Source organism: Hemicordylus capensis, chromosome 2 (assembly GCF_027244095.1).
Source record: "Hemicordylus capensis ecotype Gifberg chromosome 2, rHemCap1.1.pri, whole genome shotgun sequence".
Lineage (NCBI taxonomy): Eukaryota > Metazoa > Chordata > Lepidosauria > Squamata > Cordylidae > Hemicordylus > Hemicordylus capensis.
The window spans coordinates 181,711,350-181,729,463 of NC_069658.1; positions in this window are offsets into that span (position 1 = coordinate 181,711,350).

The window sequence follows — 18,114 nt, forward strand, 5'->3', positions numbered from 1 at the left end:
TTGATTTTCACATTGCATTCCATTGGTTTCAGTTATATATTGCTTGCTGGTTTTGCTTAAATTGTACCATTTTGTTTGTTTCTGCTGACTGCTGCTGCCCTGCGAGTTGGTTCCCTGAATCCCTCCCCCCCACCCCCAGAGGATTCTGTTGTTGTTTCTTGTTGTCCCATATAATCAGTTTTGGTTCCCTGCTCCAAACTTGCCCCTCCAAGTCCAACCACACCCCACCCCAACCCCACCCCATCCAGCCTTCTCCCAAGTTTGCTGCTGCCAAACCGAGTCCAGTTTTCTTTGCTTGGTTCCACTTATTCATTTGCTATTATTAATTTGCAGCAATTGTGGTTTCATTGTCTCTGTTCACTTAGTGGCCCCCCCTCAGAGTCTGTGTTTGGTTCCCCCTCCCCACACCCCCACCCCCAAGTTTTTTCTGCTGGTTATAGTCTTTCTTTTAATTTTTTTTTTAAACTTCTGGCTTGTGTTCTCTTGATATATATTGCTTTATATATTTTGCTACCCTCCTCCTCCTCCTCCCCCCCTGCCTGCCCCCCCCACCCTCCCTCCTCCCAGACCCTACCCTAGCCCAGGCCCAGCTCCTCCCCCAACCACCCCATCCAGCCTAATCGCTGCTGCTGCCCGAGTTGTTCCAGTTTCTCCTTTGCTGTTTGTTGTTGCCCCCTCCCCTTCCCCCCAACACCCCTCTGCCACACACTAGCCCCCAACCAGACACACCCTCTCTGCTCCCCCCACCCCACCTCTTTTTCTCCTTGCCCCTGACTCTCTCCACTCACCCCAGGCCCCCTGCCACACACTAGCCCCCAACCACACACACCCTCTCTGCTCCCCCCACCCCACCTCTTTTCCTCCTTGCCCCCGACTCTCTCCACTTACCCCAGGCCCCCTGCCACACACTAGCCCCAACCACACACACCCTCTCTGCTCCCCCCACCCCACCTCTTTTTCTCCTTGCCCCCGACTCTCTCCACTTACCCCAGGCCCCCTGCCACACACTAGCCCCCAACCACACACACCCTCTCTGCTCCCCCCACCCCACCTCTTTTCCTCCTTGCCCCCGACTCTCTCCACTTACCCCAGGCCCCCTGCCACACACTAGCCCCCAACCACACACACCCTCTCTGCTCCCCCCACCCCACCTCTTTTCCTCCTTGCCCCTGACTCTCTCCACTTACCCCAGGCCCCCTGCCACACACTAGCCCCAACCACACACACCCTCTCTGCTCCCCCCACCCCACCTCTTTTCCTCCTTGCCCCCGACTCTCTCCACTTACCCCAGGCCCCCTGCCACACACTAGCCCCCAACCACACACACCCTCTCTGCTCCCCCCACCCCACCTCTTTTCCTCCTTGCCCCCGACTCTCTCCACTTACCCCAGGCCCCCTGCCACACACTAGTCCCCAACCACACACACCCTCTCTGCTCCCCCCACCCCACCTCTTTTCCTCCTTGCCCCTGACTCTCTCCACTTACCCCAGGCCCCCTGCCACACACTAGCCCCAACCACACACACCCTCTCTGCTCCCCCCACCCCACCTCTTTTTCTCCTTGCCCCCGACTCTCTCCACTTACCCCAGGCCCCCTGCCACACACTAGCCCCCAACCACACACACCCTCTCTGCTCCCCCCACCTCTTTGGACCGCTGCTACTGCTGTGTCCTCCCCCCACACCTGAATCCCCCCTCCCTGCTGCGCTGCGCTTCTCCTCTCTCCTCTTTCTCTCTATCATCTCTCTTTCTCCTCTCTCTCTCTTTCTTTTCTCTCTCTCTCCTCTCTTTCTCTTTGTCCCTGCCCCCCCTCTCTTTTCTCTCTCTCTTAGTCTTTTCTCTCTCTGCTCCCCTTCACTTTCCACCTCCTCTCCCACAGCTGCAGCCACACACAGTAGCCTACCCACCTGGCGGCTGCCATCGGTTTTTTTTTTCTTTTTATAGTTTTTGGTTGATTTTGTCTCTGCTTGGGGGTGAGTTGAGCGACACAAATAGTGTTGTCTCCTCACTTCTGCCCCTCCATCGTTGTTGAACTACCCCGGTTGCCTGTGTGCCTCGTGCGGCCGCCCTGCTGTGTCTCAGCCCAGGGTGGCTGGCTGGCGGCGGCGAATCCGTGACCAGCAGTGAGCGGCAGGAGAAGGACCGGAAGAAGAGGGGTTAGTGCGTGTGCGATTGTGCACCTTTTGTTGCCCCTTTCTCTCCCTAGCTGGCGGTTTTAAATAGGGACACCCCTATTCTGAAATGCATTTGGGTGTGGGGAGGAGGGAGGGAACCTTGGAGAGGAGATGTACTGTTGTAAAACTTGTGTCTTCATGCCCATGCCCAGTAAAGAAATTGCTGCTGTGTGTTGCGTTGCATTGCATGCGTCTTGCAGGTGGTTTTTGAACAGGTGCCTTCCAGAGTGCTTCCTTGCCTCTGGGGCAGTCTGAGTGGGGTCCAGGGTTCTGATGCGATGCTGCCACTACATGCTGGGCCCATGCCATGCCAGAGTGCTTCCTTGCCTCTGGGGCAGTCTGAGTGGGGTCCTGGCTGGGCTCTGATGCTGCCACTACATGCTGGGCCAATACACACGTATGATGATGATCATGATGTTCAATCCATGAGGCTGCCATCAAGTGTTTGCTGCTGCTTGCTTGCCATGGCATTGGGCAGGCAGAGTCACAGAGTGGGTGGGTTCAACCTCTGTGTTGGTGTGACTGGGTTCTGGTTTTGGTTGTGTGCAATTTAGAGTCACTAAATAGGCTGCATTGAGTTTGATGCTCCCCCCACAGGAGCATTACTTGAGAACCACCCCCCAGAACCCACACTTTGTGTTCCAGTTCACTAAATAAGGGTTTCCTCCTTTGATCTGCAGGTTCCCAAGCGTTGACTGCATCCCTCCCCCACCCCCGGTAGGTGCTGTGCCCTCCCCCCATCCACTCTCCCCCCCAAAAAAAGCTAAAAACGTGCCACCCACACCACAACTACTCCACCCAACTGCCCGTGCCACCCTCCCACACCGGGGTTCCACCCTTTAACCCCCTATTTTTCTTTAAAAAAAACCCTCCCAGACCCATCTCCCCAATTGGCTTGGTGGTTGACTCCCAAATTCAAAAAGGACACCCTCCCCCTCACTTCGATTGGCTTCCCCCCCCATATCAAAAAGTCTTCCTTTCCCCCCAATTGGCTTCCTTTTTTGAAAACAAACTTTCCCCCCGCCGCCTCCAAATCAGCTGCCCTTTTTTTGGCCCCTAAGCCCCTCCAAATTATTTTTTTGACCCTGTCTGGCCTTCCTCCTAAAGTCTCCCTCCTTCTGACCTAGCAGCATGTCTGAGCGCCGTGTGGCGGGCAGGGCTCGCTCAAGGCTGGCAGGCAGAGGTGGGAGAGGCCAGGTGCGGGGTGCGCCTGCGGCACGGGGAGGGAGAGGACGCGGGGAGCCTGAGGACACCCCAGTTCTCCCCATTGGAGAATTCTTTGCTCCGGCCCCATCTTTGGTGCGCAGGATTCAGTTCCCCACGCCTGCTGCCGCCAATCGCGGCAGAGGCAGAGGCACTGTTAGGGCTGTGGCGGGTCCCTCCTCGCCGGCGGCACCAGGTGCTGCTGAGCTACCGCCAGTTGTTGAGGTGGAGGAGACTGTGGAGTTGGAAGAGCAGGTAGAGGGCGGTGAGGACCGTGCGGCTGGCAGCGATGCAGCCAGGTTCTCCCTCCCTCTGGGGCCCCTTCCCCCTATCCTTTCGCCGCTCAGTGGGGCCCCCCCTCGTGAAGCCCGACACTCTGGTGGGGAGCGGTCTGGCGAGGTGGTGGAGGAGAGGCCTGCCTCTCCGATGCCAGTTGAGCCGGGCCCTTCCTCCGCTGTGGAGGGCGGAAGGGGCGGGTTGGGTGGCAGCAGTGGGCAGGCAGCGGCGGCCGCCCCCCCCCCCCCAGGACTGCAGCCACCCTGCGAGAAACGGCCTAGGACGGCGCCCAGGGCGCAGGAGGCCAAGGGCAGTGGTGCATGGGTGCATTTTGAGGTCCCTCAAGATGCCCCATTCCACGCCCGCTGTGTCCACTGCAGGATGCTTGTCAGCCGTGGAAGGGACCCTGCGCACCTGGGTACGACGCCTATGTGGAGACACCTAGAGCGTCACCACCCAGGTCTCAGGGGACAGGCTGGCAGCACTAGTGCGCCTTGTGCATCTGCCACTAGGGCGGGCAGCGGCAGTGTGCCAGCCAGCAGGCAGGCTACACTGCCCGTCCAGCAGTGGACGCAGTCCTCGGGCAGCCAGCGTATTGTTCGCGTGGACCATCATCACCTCACCCGCCTCATAGGGGAGATGATTTCCACCGATGACCAGCCGTTTCAGGTGGTCGAGAACAACGGCTTCCGCCGGATTCTCCAATACCTGGCTCCCGAATACGTCATCCCCTCAAGGACGACGTTCAGCCGGAACGTGGTCCCCTCCCTGTACCGCCGGTGCAGGGAGCTCGTGTCGGCCGAGCTGCGTGCAGCTCCGGCCGGGACAAGCGTGCATTTCACGACTGACCTCTGGACCAGTGTCAGTGGGATGCACGCTTCTTTCCTGGCCCTCACTGCCCACTGGTGGGGACCGGAGAGTGAGGGGACCTCCGCGGGCGATGCTTCCGGGTCCGGCGCGGCTCCCGATGCACTACGGCACAGGTGGGCCGTCCTGCACGTGGAGACGATGGACATGAGGCACACCGCGGAGGAGGTGGCGGCCGTACTCGACCGCCAGATAGAGGAGTGGATTGGCGGGTGTCCACACCTCTCCCGCGGCTTCATTGTCACCGACAATGGAGCCAACGTTACCGCCGCTGTCGAGACAGTCATGGACTGTGTGAACATACGGTGTATGGCACACACGCTCCATCTGACCGTCAGGGACGCCCTTGGCCTTAAGGAGCTGAGGGCGTCCCAGGAGAAGGGGGCCCGCCCCATCGCAGGTGCTGTTGCTGCCACGGCCACGCTTGTGGATAAGTCCCGCAAGCTGGCCGCCCACTTCCACCGCAGCGAGAAGTCCAGGAGACTGCTTCGCCAGAAGCAGGATGACCTTGGCCTTCCTCGCCATCTCATCCCTACGGATGTGGAGACGCGGTGGAACTCCACCTTCCTCCTGTTCCAGCGCCTGTTGGAGCAGGAGAGAGCCCTTGTCGCCCTGGCGAGGGACGAGTCCTTGGATGTCTGCGACTTCTCGAACGCAGAGTGGAAGCAGATGTCCGAGGCGGTGTCGGCACTCGAGCCCTTCCAGCTTGCCACGAAGGGCTTGTGTGGTGACACCACTCCCTTGAGCCAGGCGCTGCCCACAGCTGTTGGTCTCGAGAAGCTGATGGGTGGACTCCATATCTCTCTGACCACGCCAGAGGGTCGTGCTCTGGCTGGGAGGCTGAGGTCTGGGGTTGACAAGCGGCTCGTTGATGTGCTGGGAGACAGGGAGGAGTATGTCCTCGCTTGTCTCTGTCACCCAGCCCTCAAGGGCAATGCCGTGAGTGCCGACGACTTGCCCAGGTGGAAGGGCATCCTGGTCGAGAAGGTTAGGGAGGAGGAGGCTGCTAGGGCCCGCAGAGACCAGGGTGTTGGTAGTGGTGCGGGGGCAGCCCTCGCGGCCCAACCCGCACCCAGCAGCAGCATGGGCGGCCAGCCGGCATCAGCTTCCCCTTCCCCTCCCTCTTCCCAGTCCAGCAGCGCGGCATCCCAGGCGGCGCCATCGCAGCAGCCATTTGCTACCGACTCGAGATCCGCCCAGTGGTTTCAGCGGTTCTGCTATGGCGCCATGCCTGGTATGCGGGAGGCTCGACCTCCCAGGCCCCCCTCCAGTGCTGAGCAATGCGTTGCGCAGTACTTGGAGGAGCCTGTGGAGGGAGACGGCGTGGACTGCGCACAGTTCTGGGCGAGCCGCCGCCAAGTCTGGCCGGACCTGGCGGTGGTGGCTGTGCGCCTCCTCTCCTGCCCCCCAACCAGTGTCCAGAGCGAGCGGGTGTTTTCACGTGCCGGGGACGTGGTGACACCCTCTCGCTCCCGCTTGGACCCTGGTCTGGTGGAGCAGCTGGTCTTCCTTAAGGTGAACCTCCCCCTGTTGGGCTACCCCAAGCTGCAGTTTGAGACGGGCGAGTGATTACCGTGGGTTGCCCCATGGTTGGTCACCTGCCTGGCTCGAACTCTGTGCTTATCCCTACCCTCCCCCCTTCCACCTCTAGCTGAGCTGACGTGACAGATGCTGAGCCGTGCCAGCCAGTCGCAGCGTGTAGTGTGCCCACACAGAGATGCAGTTGTAGTAGTAGTTGTAGTGCTGCGACTGGCCAGATGTTTACAATGCCCACGCCCACCTAAAAAGAAACCCAATGCTGACCAGCACAGGCCCTTTATCTATCCACCTGTCAGCATTTGGGGACCTGGCGTGGGCACGGCACACCCCCCCAAAGTAGCACAGCCCACGGAGTACTAGACTTAGCGGCAGCGGCGGGTATATGTTCAAAAATGCAGTGTAGATATGTAAATACTGTATGTAAATAAACATGTAAATAATTTTTTCTTTAAAAACCCCATGTCAAAATCAAGCCTCAAAATTATGCAAAAGAAAGAAAAAAAGGTGACAAAGGGAGAACAAAATGATGAATGCCAAATGAATTGATTTTATTGAAAATGTCACCAGAAATCATGTGTGGGGGGCTTGGTTTACATGGAGAAAATGATTGGGTGATTTTTTGAAATGAAACGAATGAATTATTATCATCTTATGTTCATCTTGATTGTGGTCACTGTTGATGTTGGCTGATGGCAAAAAACCCAAAACCATCAGAATAGCAATGAACTGGCTGCCAACACAACATATTGATTGATAACTGTGCAGGGGGGGAATTGGGTCTGTGTGTGTGTGTGTGGTGCAGGCTCAGTCTGTCTCTTCCTGTTGTGTGTCTGTCTGTCTGTCTGTCTGTGTGAATGGATGCCTAGCACTGTCTCTGTGTGTGGATGCTTTCTGTGTGTAGTGTGGTGTGTGTCTGTCTACATGTTTTTTTTCCTCCCCCCCATGCCTCCCTCCATCCTTCCCCTCTCATCCTCTCCCCTTCCTCTTCACCACCTTCCATCCTCCCTCCCTTCCAGCCCACCACCGCCTCACCTACCCCCAACCCCGGTCTGGCAGATGATGAGAGTCTGGTCTCTCCCACCGAAGCACACACGTGAGCACGTGTGTGCACAAATATGTGGCTGACCAACTCTGAGCCGGACCCTCCCCCCTTCAATCCCCTCTACATCCCTCTCCCCCTCCCCTTTCCTCCCCCCTGCCTCCCAGCCTCCCTCCCTGCCTCCCTCCCCCCTCCTAGCTAGCAGCGCACACATACACACACAAAACACCTGTGGTGGCAAACACCACCAGCACACATGCACTCACACTGGTGCCACCACCTCTGCCTTGGGCCTCTGTGTCCTTGAGCAGATATGTGGTGGTGGACCAGAGAAGCATTTCTTTCCAGCAAGGCAAAAGGCATGCACTCACTGCACACACACACACACACACACACACACACACACGAAGAGGTGAAGACGAGAAGAGGCAACTTCTAGAACCAGCAGCAGCAGGTGAGTGTCGTGTAATTGTGTTGCTTCCCAAGGCCACTGCCCATGCTCAATGCTCAGTCTGCTGAAACTAAAGAACTAGCTACAATCACCCTTCCTCACATGCAGCTCAGCTCAGCTCAGCTCAGCTGCACAGCACACTGACTAACTAGACACTACAGCTGGTGGTAGAAAAAACAGAAGTCTAGATTCTAGAAGATGTCCTGGTGGATTTTAAACTTTCAAATCTGTGCTAGGATTGCCTCGCCCGCCTCCTCCTCCTCCTCCTCCTCCTCCTCCTCCTCCTCCTCCTCCTGCCTGTAATTGTGCCCTCTCCCCTTGCAGTTGCGCCGTCGTGATGGGTTGGTGATGTGCGTGCGCCGTCTACTTGTTAGCTCTCTCCTCCTCATGTTGGCTGGGCTTGCCAGGCACTGGCTGGCAGCAGCTGTTGGCTGTGTGCTAGGCTCAGGCTGTGGCGCGTGTGACTGGACTGGGAATGTTATTGTAGCGGCAACACTGGTTGTGGTGGTAGCAGTAGTAGCTGTTGTTGTTGCTGGGCTGGTGGCTGCTGGCCTGTGCTGACTCTGCGCACTTGGTCTGGTCTGGTCTGGTCATTGGGATGCAGATGTAGGGTGTGTGTGCATCATCCATGGGGAGCATCAGAGCAGAGCAGAGCAGGTTGGCTGGCTTCTGTCTGTCGGGCCTAGTCAGTGGCAGGCACTGAGTGAGGCGGTGGTTTCTTTGGGCATCACGTCACCCATCATGCAGAGCGGCAGGTCTGCTGCTCTGCTGCTCCGCCTCCTGCTTCTTCTCTGTGTGTGCTGCTCTTGTGCTTAGTGTGCTGCTCCGCTGCTGCTGCTGTGCTGGCAGGCAGCACAGCAGTGGCCTTTTTGTTAGATCAGAGAGTGGGTGTTGTCTCTCTGAGTGTCCTCCTCTTACTTGCTTGGATAGGAGTGGTGGTAGTAGGTAGGCATTAAGATGGACTGACTAGGTGTTACGTGTTAGGGCGCCCAGAGAGAGGCGCCAAAAAGATGGGGTGGCAATTGTTGGGTTGCTCCTAGTATTATTGGTGAATTTCTGAAGAAATTTTTTTTTTCCATTGGCTAGAATGGGGGTTCGGGGCTGCCCCAGACCCGCCTCTGTGGGGTGGCAGCACCGCCAAAGTGGGTCCGGGGCCATGGCAAAAATGCCCTCAGTCCCTCCCAGCAATCCCCGTAGAGATAGGAGTGATGGTTCTGTTGTTTTTCTGAGGTGTTCTGAGTGAGTGTGGATTCTGTGATAGCAAATGAGAGTGGATTCATGGTGTCTCATTGGAAATCTCATAAGCTATCATAGAATCTACACTCAGAATACCTCAGAAAAACAACAGAACCATCACTCCTATCTCTACGGGGATTGCTGGGAGGGACTGAGGGCATTTTTGCCATGGCCCCAGACCCACTTTGGGGGTGCTGCCACCCCACAGAGGTGGGTCTGGGGCAGCCCCAAACCCCCATTCTAGCCAATGGAAAAAAATTTTTTTCAGAAATTCACCAATAATACTAGGAGCCACCAATTACCTTGGGATTTTTGGGGTGGAGAACACCCATGGGTGGCTACCACCCACCCCAGCTTTTTTGCCCCTAAGGGCTCCACATTGTGAGTTATGGGCAAAAATTTATTTTTTGAAAAAAATTTGTAAAAAATCAGAGGAAGGTCCAATCGACTTGAAATTTGGGTGGCAGGTAGAACACAATGTCCCCTTCAAAACCAGCCACTTTTTGTGATCCGAACCGGTTCGGTTCAGATCCGAACCAGTTCGAAACCGAACCGGACCGGGGGGGTGGTCTGGCAAAACCAAAACCGAACCACCCCGGTCCGGTTCGGACCCGGTTCGGACCCGAACCGAACCGGGAGAACCGGTTTTATGCACATCCCTACTCCCAGGCTGGACAAAGTCTTGACAGCTTCTATGGTGTGGAATTTATCATGGCCACCTTCGCTTGGAATTTCCGTGCTTTTTAGAGTAGAACTGGAAATGGAAAGCATCTCAACTCTCATCTGAAAGAAGAGGCTTTAGGATGACTGGAGAACATTGAAGCCCTATTGAGTTGCTTTATCTAAACCTTTTCTGATCAGATCGGCTTAAAGTTAAAAGACGAGGCCACCTGAAAAGATGACACTACTTCCAAATGATAGTCAGGAGAGCGCTGAGGACTATTGCAGAGAACGAAGATGGACCTAGTTTGGGGCCTTCTTATGTGGACCAGCTCAGTCTTTCTCCTATTCCAGTTGGACTACTACAAACATTATTAATCTCCCTGAAGGGAAGAACTTTCACAGCTCTTCCTTTTTAATGAAACTCTTACCTTCAGCATCATTTATCTCAACTAGAAATTAAAATGTCTTACTCCCTGAAGCGTATCACACCATCTATAGATGGCAGAAGTAGGATTAAAGCAGCAATCCTAAACATAGCTGCTTGGAAGGAAATCCCTTTGAAATCAATAGGGCTTACGTTGAGTAAGCATACTTCAGTTCAGGGCTGTAAGATCCAAAACATTCGAATTCACAGACTAGCCCAGAGGAGCAGAACTTCTCAATGATTCTATTGACAGGCTTTTGATCTTGCTTGATTTTGGGCTGTGTTGCATGGAATGCGATCTATTCATTTGGAAGTGTGGTATATTGCATAAGTCTATATACACGGACGTTATGAAGAGGTTTGGAGAGAAGAGGTAGCAGAGGAGCTCTGTATGGACAGCAGTGCTGGATGATAGTCTTGACATAGCATCTTTTATTGTACACACCATTTTCTTTGTGGGATTAATCTGCACATAACTGGGTGAGTCATGATAGCTGCTGTTTTACCAGTGGGCAGGCAGGATCACAGTGTGACTTGCTCAAGACCACCCGTGAGTTTATGGCTGAGCACAGATGTCAGCCAGGGTCCAGATCAAGACTGCTGCCCCACCCCACCCGCCCCCATTACATTTATATCCCACTCTTCCTCCCTGAGGGTAGAGTTCTCCATGTTATCCTTGCAACAGCCTTCTGAGGTAGGCTAGGCAGAGAATAGTGACTGGCCCACGGCCACCCAGTGTGTTTCATGGCTGAAAGAGAATCTGAAGCCAGGAGAGGTGGCTCAGTCATGCATCATGAGAGGCTGTCTCCACAGGAGCACCAATGGCCATAGGGCTGGATTTGGGGCTTGCTCCTGCTCTCCGTTTACAATCCTGCTGGAGGCTCAGCACTTGATTAGACAAGAGGACATCTGGAACTTGGTGATGCTAGCTTACCCTCTTTATTTCATGCCCAGACATTGAACAGCTGGCACCAGACCTTTATGACCAATTCAGGTTTTCTGTTAGGCGACAACTCCAGAACAGCATTCCTTCCGTGACTGGCACAAGCTTCTCCCTGGTGCTTCTTTTTAGATTGCGATCTCTTTGGGGGACAGGGGGCCACTTTCTTCTCCTTTTTGTATGTAAACCACTTTGAGAACAGTTGCGTTGAAACATGAGATATAAATAAGAGAAGTAGTTGTTTGCTTCTGTATTCCATTTCTCAACATCCTTCCTTGACAGAGGGGGGAAGCGCCAGTTGGACTTCCAAGGAGACCCTGACCTGGATGAAGCCGGCTCAGTTTTGAACAATATCAGGGCTTGGGTTGCCCTCCGAACAACTTGAGTTGCCCCCCATAACGTCACGGGCTTGCGATGATCTCTAAACTGCACAGGCGTGCATCTCAGTTGCTTCAAGATACTCAGTTGCTTCAAGACACCGTCCCTCCCCCCTCGCTGCCGCCCCGCAGCCACAATTAGAGTCTTTGGTTTGGTTTTTTAATGGAGCTTTGGTGGGGTGGGGCCCCCAAAGGAAGTTTTGGGGAGCCTCGCGTGGGGGTGGGGGCTCGTGGCTGGTCAGTCCGGATGCCCAAATTACCTTGGTGTGCCCCTAGAAGGATCTGCTCTGCTGCTAACACCAGACATGGATCTCCTGACCAATGACCCCTTTAACCACTGCCACCAAGTAGACTTGTGTGTTCTAGACTGAATCTACCGCAATGGCCTTCCAACCTTCCGTTGCAAAAGCAAACTTCTTTCAAGGTAGTAAGGCCTATAGGCGTGGGGTGGATTCCACAGAAGCTAGAATTTTCCTTTGGCTATCACAATAAATCTGACTTTGTAATTAGTTCACTTCAAGGTTGTTTCACACGTTCAGTACAAAACAACAACAACAACAACAACAACAGCAACCAAAAGAGCAAAAGGAACAGACAATATGTGGTCAAAAACGCATCCAAGATAGAAAGATCTCTGTCTTAGCATATGGTTATGAAATGTCTTGGTGTGATGTCCGGTCACAACATAGCTATGCATCTTCTGGATCTTATTAGCAAAGCGCCAAAAGGAAGCTACCCACACCAGTTACAGAGTAGAGTGCAGAGTTGAGTTGTTGCCATTATTTGAAGAACACGCATGGAGATTGTTGTACAATCTAAAGGAAAAAGATGTATTGGTGAAGTACATTTAGAGAGGGGAAACCTAGTCCTATCTATCAGCTACATAATGAATAGGAAGGGAGAGAGAGATGTTTCCATCTACTCTCTAAGAGGAAAGGAAGAGGACTGACTCTTAACTGGAAATACCTGAGGAGCCGAGGCAGGGGCCATAGAGTAGAGGCAAGCAGGGACAGGTAAGGAGACCCTCACTAACTACCTCTACTCCCAATACCCCAAGTGGTCATTAGGAGAGCTGGTGCAAAAGGTCGATGCACTGGATCTCCATCTCCAACTCTAAGAGTAGTAGCTTCTTTACAGTAAGTGCAATTTCTGACCTAATTCCAAAGGAGCACGGGAGCCTCTTGTGCAGAGTTCAAGCTCTCTCTCTCTCTTTCCATTAAGGTTTCATGGTCAGCACCAAAACTTCCATATGATCTAGACAGCTGGGCTTTGGAACATGTTCATGACCATCTAACTAGCCTGGGACAAGCTTACCCTGTAGCAGAGGCCTGTACAGAGCAAGCCAGGCTGCACATGGGACATCTCAAGCTGTTTGATGTGGCTTCTGTATTCATGCTTGATGTGGCTTGATGTGGCTTCTGTATTCACGCTTGATTGTGGGAGAGGGGAGTGGCCTTCAATGTTCTAATCAAAGACCTGCATCTGAGCTGGCACAATACAAGCGCAAGTTGCTATTCTCTTATAATGAGCCAGCCCTATTGGTATCCCAGGTATATTTTGGTGTACTTAAGCTTTGCCCATATATGGCAAAGCTTTTCTGCAAGCAAATCAGAGTGTGAAAAGTCAGACCAGATACTGGTGGTCACCAGGGAGCTGTTGCTGAAAACGGCCTCCAAGAGGCTGTTGTTGGGGTTTGTGATTATTTAGCAAAGCACCAAGGAAGCTACCAGGCATTGGAGAAGATCCTTTATCTTCTGCTTCTGGTGGAGAAGGAATGCCCCATCCCCTTCTCTTTTGGATTTGGATGCCAGGGTAATTGGAGATGTTTCCGAGTTCCTTCACCTCTCTTTCCTTGTTCCGGTGCTGTACAGTCTCATGGCTGTCTTGTTTTTCTTCACATGTAATAATCAAGTCAACAACCGAAGTCAGGATGTAAGTCCATCTATTGTCTCTGAATCTGGAATATAGGCAGGGGTCAGCTTTTCCTTCCATCAACCCCTCCTTAAGTAGCAGTTGATTTCGTTTCTCATTCCACACTCTGGCTGCTTGTTTGAAGCCATAGATGCTCCTTTCTGGTTTGGACACAAGCAGCCCCTTCTTTCTAGGTACCTCCCAGCCTGGTGGCTATTGCATAGAGACGTCTTCCTCGATTTCCCCATGAAGGAAGGCAGTCTTTACATTCATGTCTTCAACTTGCATTCTTCTGGCCGCTGCTATGCTGAGCAGTGTCCTCATTGAAGTGTATGTCACAAGTGGTGCAAAGGTCCCATTGTAGTCCTCACCATAGATCTGGGAGTATCCCTCGGCTACTTGCCTCGCCTTGTAGCGCTCTGCCTCCCCTTCTGCATCCTGCTTGACTCTGAAGACCCACTTGCATCCCACAGTCTTTCTTCCTGTGGTCATTGATACAAGTCTTCAAGTCTCCTTTTGGTGCAGGGAATCAATTCCTTCGAATGCTGCTTTTCTCCATGTCTCACCTTTTGTCAGCTGGCATCTTTTCTTTCTCTCGCCATGTGTTGGGTTCTTGTAGCTCTCCTCCTTTGGTCACGAGTGAGAACCTTTTGGGTGAAAACCCTTTGTTGGGCCTCTAGCAGCGCCTCAGTTTGGGCTCAGGCTGTGCAGCCCCTTCTCTAATCTGTATCCCCTTCTGAACCTCCTTCTGGTTGTGACACAGATTCTTCGGGTTCGCGGTCTGGCTCTTGCATCGTGAGACATCTTGCCTCTTTCACCTGGATCTCTGGCACAAGTTCTGGCACATCATCCCTCGTTGGCCCTTGTCTCTCCTCAAAAGACAAAACATTGCAGATCCTGACCTCTCCATTTGTACGATCAGAGGTTCTCTATCCCTTTTGGCCAGGCGAATATCTAACCAACACTCCCAGTTCACATTTGCGATTGAGTTTGGTTCTCCTGGCCTTTGGGACGTATGCATAAGCTTTCGATCCAAACATGTTGGCATGCTTTAGAGAGGGTTTGTGCCCAAGCCATCGTTCAGATGGTGTCTTGTCTATTGCTTTGGCTGTCAATCTGAGTTGCAAGGACTTAGGAACACATGGGAAGCTGCCATAGACTGAGTCAGACCATAGGTCCATCTAGCTCAGAATTGTCTGCACAGACTGGCAGCGGCTTCTCCAAGGTTGGGAGAAGGTTGGGGTCCACCCTGGTTGCATATGAATGGGAGACTAGCACTGTAAGAGATTCCCCTTAGGGGATGGAGCCGCTCTGGGAAGAGCAGAAGGTTCCAAGTCCCCTCCCTGGCTTCTCCAAGATAGGACTGAGAGAGATTCCTGCCTGCAACCTTGGAGAAGTCGCTGCATATTAGAGGGGATTCATGGTGTCTCATTGAAAATCTCATTTGCTATCATAGAATCCACACTCAATACCTCAGAAACAACAGAACCCTGTACCCCATGGCTTAGAAACCCATGGGGGTGGTTGGCACCCTATGTGCACTACACCACCACTCGCTCTGGGCCACCCCAGCACCCCCCAAGTACACTTATGGGGCTGCTGACACCTCAATGCTTCTCTATGGGGAAAAACCTTAAAGACGCGTAAACTTCAACAATTAACCAACAATCAGCCCTCTGCCCAAATCCTTTGAAAAAATTCAGGTAGCTTCCCTGCCCATAACCGGCACTACCACCAACCCCACACCACTCTAGGCCACCCCTTTCCTCCCGACATGAAGCGATACACCCTTCATTATATCTAATGGGGGAAAACCTTAAAGACACGTAAACTTCAACAATTAACCAAAAATCACCCCTTTGCCCAATTCCTTTCAAATAATTCAGGTAGCTTCCTTGCCCACCCTAGGAACTACCAGCCACCACACTGCACTCAACGACACCCCTTTCCCCCCGACGTGAAGCTATACATTTGCTGCAATCCTCATTATTCTCTATGAGGAATTCAAAAATATTTTAACAATTCACCAATAATCAGAGGAGTGTCCAATTGCCTTGGGATTTTTTGGGTGGTTGGCACCCCTGCCTGTCTACCACCCACCCCACCTTTGTGCCCCTAGGTGCTCCACAATAGGGGATATGGACTGGTTCAGGTCCCATTATACTCTAAGAGAAAAATAATTAAAAATATTTCAAATATTCATAAAAAATCAAAGGGGTGTCTGATTGCTTCAGGGTTTGCATGGTTGTTGGTACCCATGGGTGCTACACAATAGGTAATAATGGCCTGGTTCGAGTCCCATTATATCCTATGAGAAAAAATAAAAATATTTTTCAAAAATTCATAAAAACTCGTACGAGCCTCACCATGGACACCGTTACGGAACTCAGGTATGCTTATAGTCCACAGAGAAAGGGCAGTGGCAAACCAGGCAAGATCTGTGATCAACCCTTTTTAAAAAGATGACCATTAATTTGTTAAGTATTACAGCCTTCTCCCAATCAGGTCCTTCCCAGACCAGGATTGGACGTTTTAGGAAAAAAGAGGAAAAACCATCACAGACTTTGCTGGGTTGCCATGTTCCTCTTCTTTAGAGGAGCTTCCATTGGCTGGATCACCAGTCCTTCTCACCCTACGAAATATAATATTTCTCCCTCCAGCAAAATGAAGCCGGCTCTGCTGTTCAATGTGAAAGCAGCAGTCCTGCACGTGGTGGTGTCCAGGGTGGACCAACTGGACCCAGGGACCCAAGTAAATTCTTCTTGCGCTTTTTCTCTTGCGAAGAAAACGTGACACCGCTGTCAGTACGAGTGATTTTTCAATGTTGTATTCTCAAGACCGGTTGTGTCTCCTACTCATGACTGATGTTCTCTTTCTCCCCTTGAAAGTTCAAGGTGTTCTCTTTCTCCCCTTGAAGGAGAAAATGGCATCCTTCAAGAAGATGCTCAGGGGGCTGCTGGAGGAGGCCACCTCTATCCAGAACATAATTGGCATCTTGAAGGTAAGTGAAATGTAAGTCCTATTCGGACATTAGGTATTAGATGTATGCAGGTGTCTGAACACTGGTACGTGATTTTGTCTGCATGACTGTAGTTGCGTTTCTTTTCAAAGTGAACCTGGGCACGGGCCCCTCACAGGCCTGGTACAGAGAGGAAGTGTCAAGCAGTGCCTGTATTCAACATTATGTATGAATTGCTGTCCTTGTGTCCAGATCTGCACCTGTGCACTGTCCACTCGTGGTCCGAGTGTGGAACATAAGGTGTGAATGGGGCTTCTGTCTTTAGCCTCTCCGACATCCGAATGTGGCCTGACAGAAAGAGGCAACAGACCCCATTCTCTCCGTTTATTGAAGATATGTCTAGGTGCCTTCCCTATTAGAAGCCAACTGGCTGAGAAGACAGAGAAAACATCACTCCCATAAGCAACCTTCAGAAATATTGAAGATCTTGTCAACTCAATTGTGGTGTGTGTGTGTGTGTGTGTGTGTGTGTTTATATGGAATTAGATCATCCTTAGACGCCTTTGGGCCGGCAACCAAGGGATCTTCCTGTAGTGGGACAAATTCCTTCCGGGCTTAGCTCTCAGTAGCATGCCAAGGGATGATTTAGGCCAGTGCGATGAATCTGAGATGCTGTTTCAACCCACAGGAGCTCCACAGGTACATCAACTCAGAGGAGTCCTGGCTGCAGGCTCTGGGCCAAGAAGCCTACAGATACGCTCTGGCTCACGTGGCCAGACTGCCCAATTTGGAAGTAAGTACCCTGCTGTGGACATGGCTTCAGCATCCTCTGCTTCAGCATCCTCTGTGGGACCCCTTGTCAGGTTCCAGGTTCACAAGAAGACCTCCCAGTGGTCTCTGTTCACACAGGGGCTGCCTGGCAGCACACTTACTGGAGAGAGGCTGTTTCCAGTGGGGCTCACCGAATGCCCCTGGGGACAGCAGCAGGGGCAGGAGGAACAGAAGAGAGCTGGGTCCCCCCAGTGTGTCTTCCGGCTGCCCAGTGCCCAGAAGAGCCACACTAGATCTTTGGGAATCCTCAACATTGTATCCAACTAGATCATCTTCAGTTCTTAACTGCTTTCGATATGGTGTCACATTGATATAGCAGGGGGGAGTCCATCTCTATTTCTGCAGCTTGCAACATGGAAGGTTCTGTTTCGCAAGGAAGAGGAGTTGGCTCATCATGACATCCAGAGCACCATCAAAGGTAATGCCAATTTCCAGGGAATTGGAGGGCACAAAACTGTCTCCTTGGAATCCCAGAATGGGCCTGAGTGACAAAGGTCATTGTTTGTCCAAGAAGCACCAGTTTTGCTCTGACCGCTCTGTGGCAGGCCTCCCGAGTGGGCATGTCTCAAACTCCCAACCCCTCTCACAGGGGTTAATACAGTTCTTGCAGGCAAAGACCTTGCAGCAAAACTGTGAGGTCTGGAAGCCATGCTTGCCTTCCGCTTTGGGGAACCCCAAGGCAGAAAGTGTCCCATTAGATAGACCCTCCTCTATTTGTTCAACATTTATAAGTCCCTCCTTACCTAAATCAATTAACATCAGAATATCACATCTTTTCTCATCTCTTCTCTTCTCTTTAGATGGCCTCATCTTAGAGGATTTCCATGAAAAGGAGGAGTTTGTCGCATCCCACATTTCCTTCCTCTTCTTTTTAATGCTAGCAGCCTAAAGCTAGGAGAATATCTGCCTGGAGGAATTACATGTTTTTAAAAATATATATCATACATATTACATGATTGTTTTTAATAATGGTTTTGTATTTTATTTTGTATTTTCTTTGCCCCTCCCCCTTTTTGATCTGTTATGATTGTCAGGATCTCCCTGTTAGGATCTCCCCTGATGGCGGCAACTCAGAATGCACGTACTCTGTGCTCCCTCTGTGCTCCCTGTGGACTTCACTGCTTTTTGCACTGCTGGACAGAACCTGGAAAGTACTATCCGTGGTATATGAGGATGACTGGAAATAACCTCTGAGGTCATTTCATAACACTCACGGTCTAATTT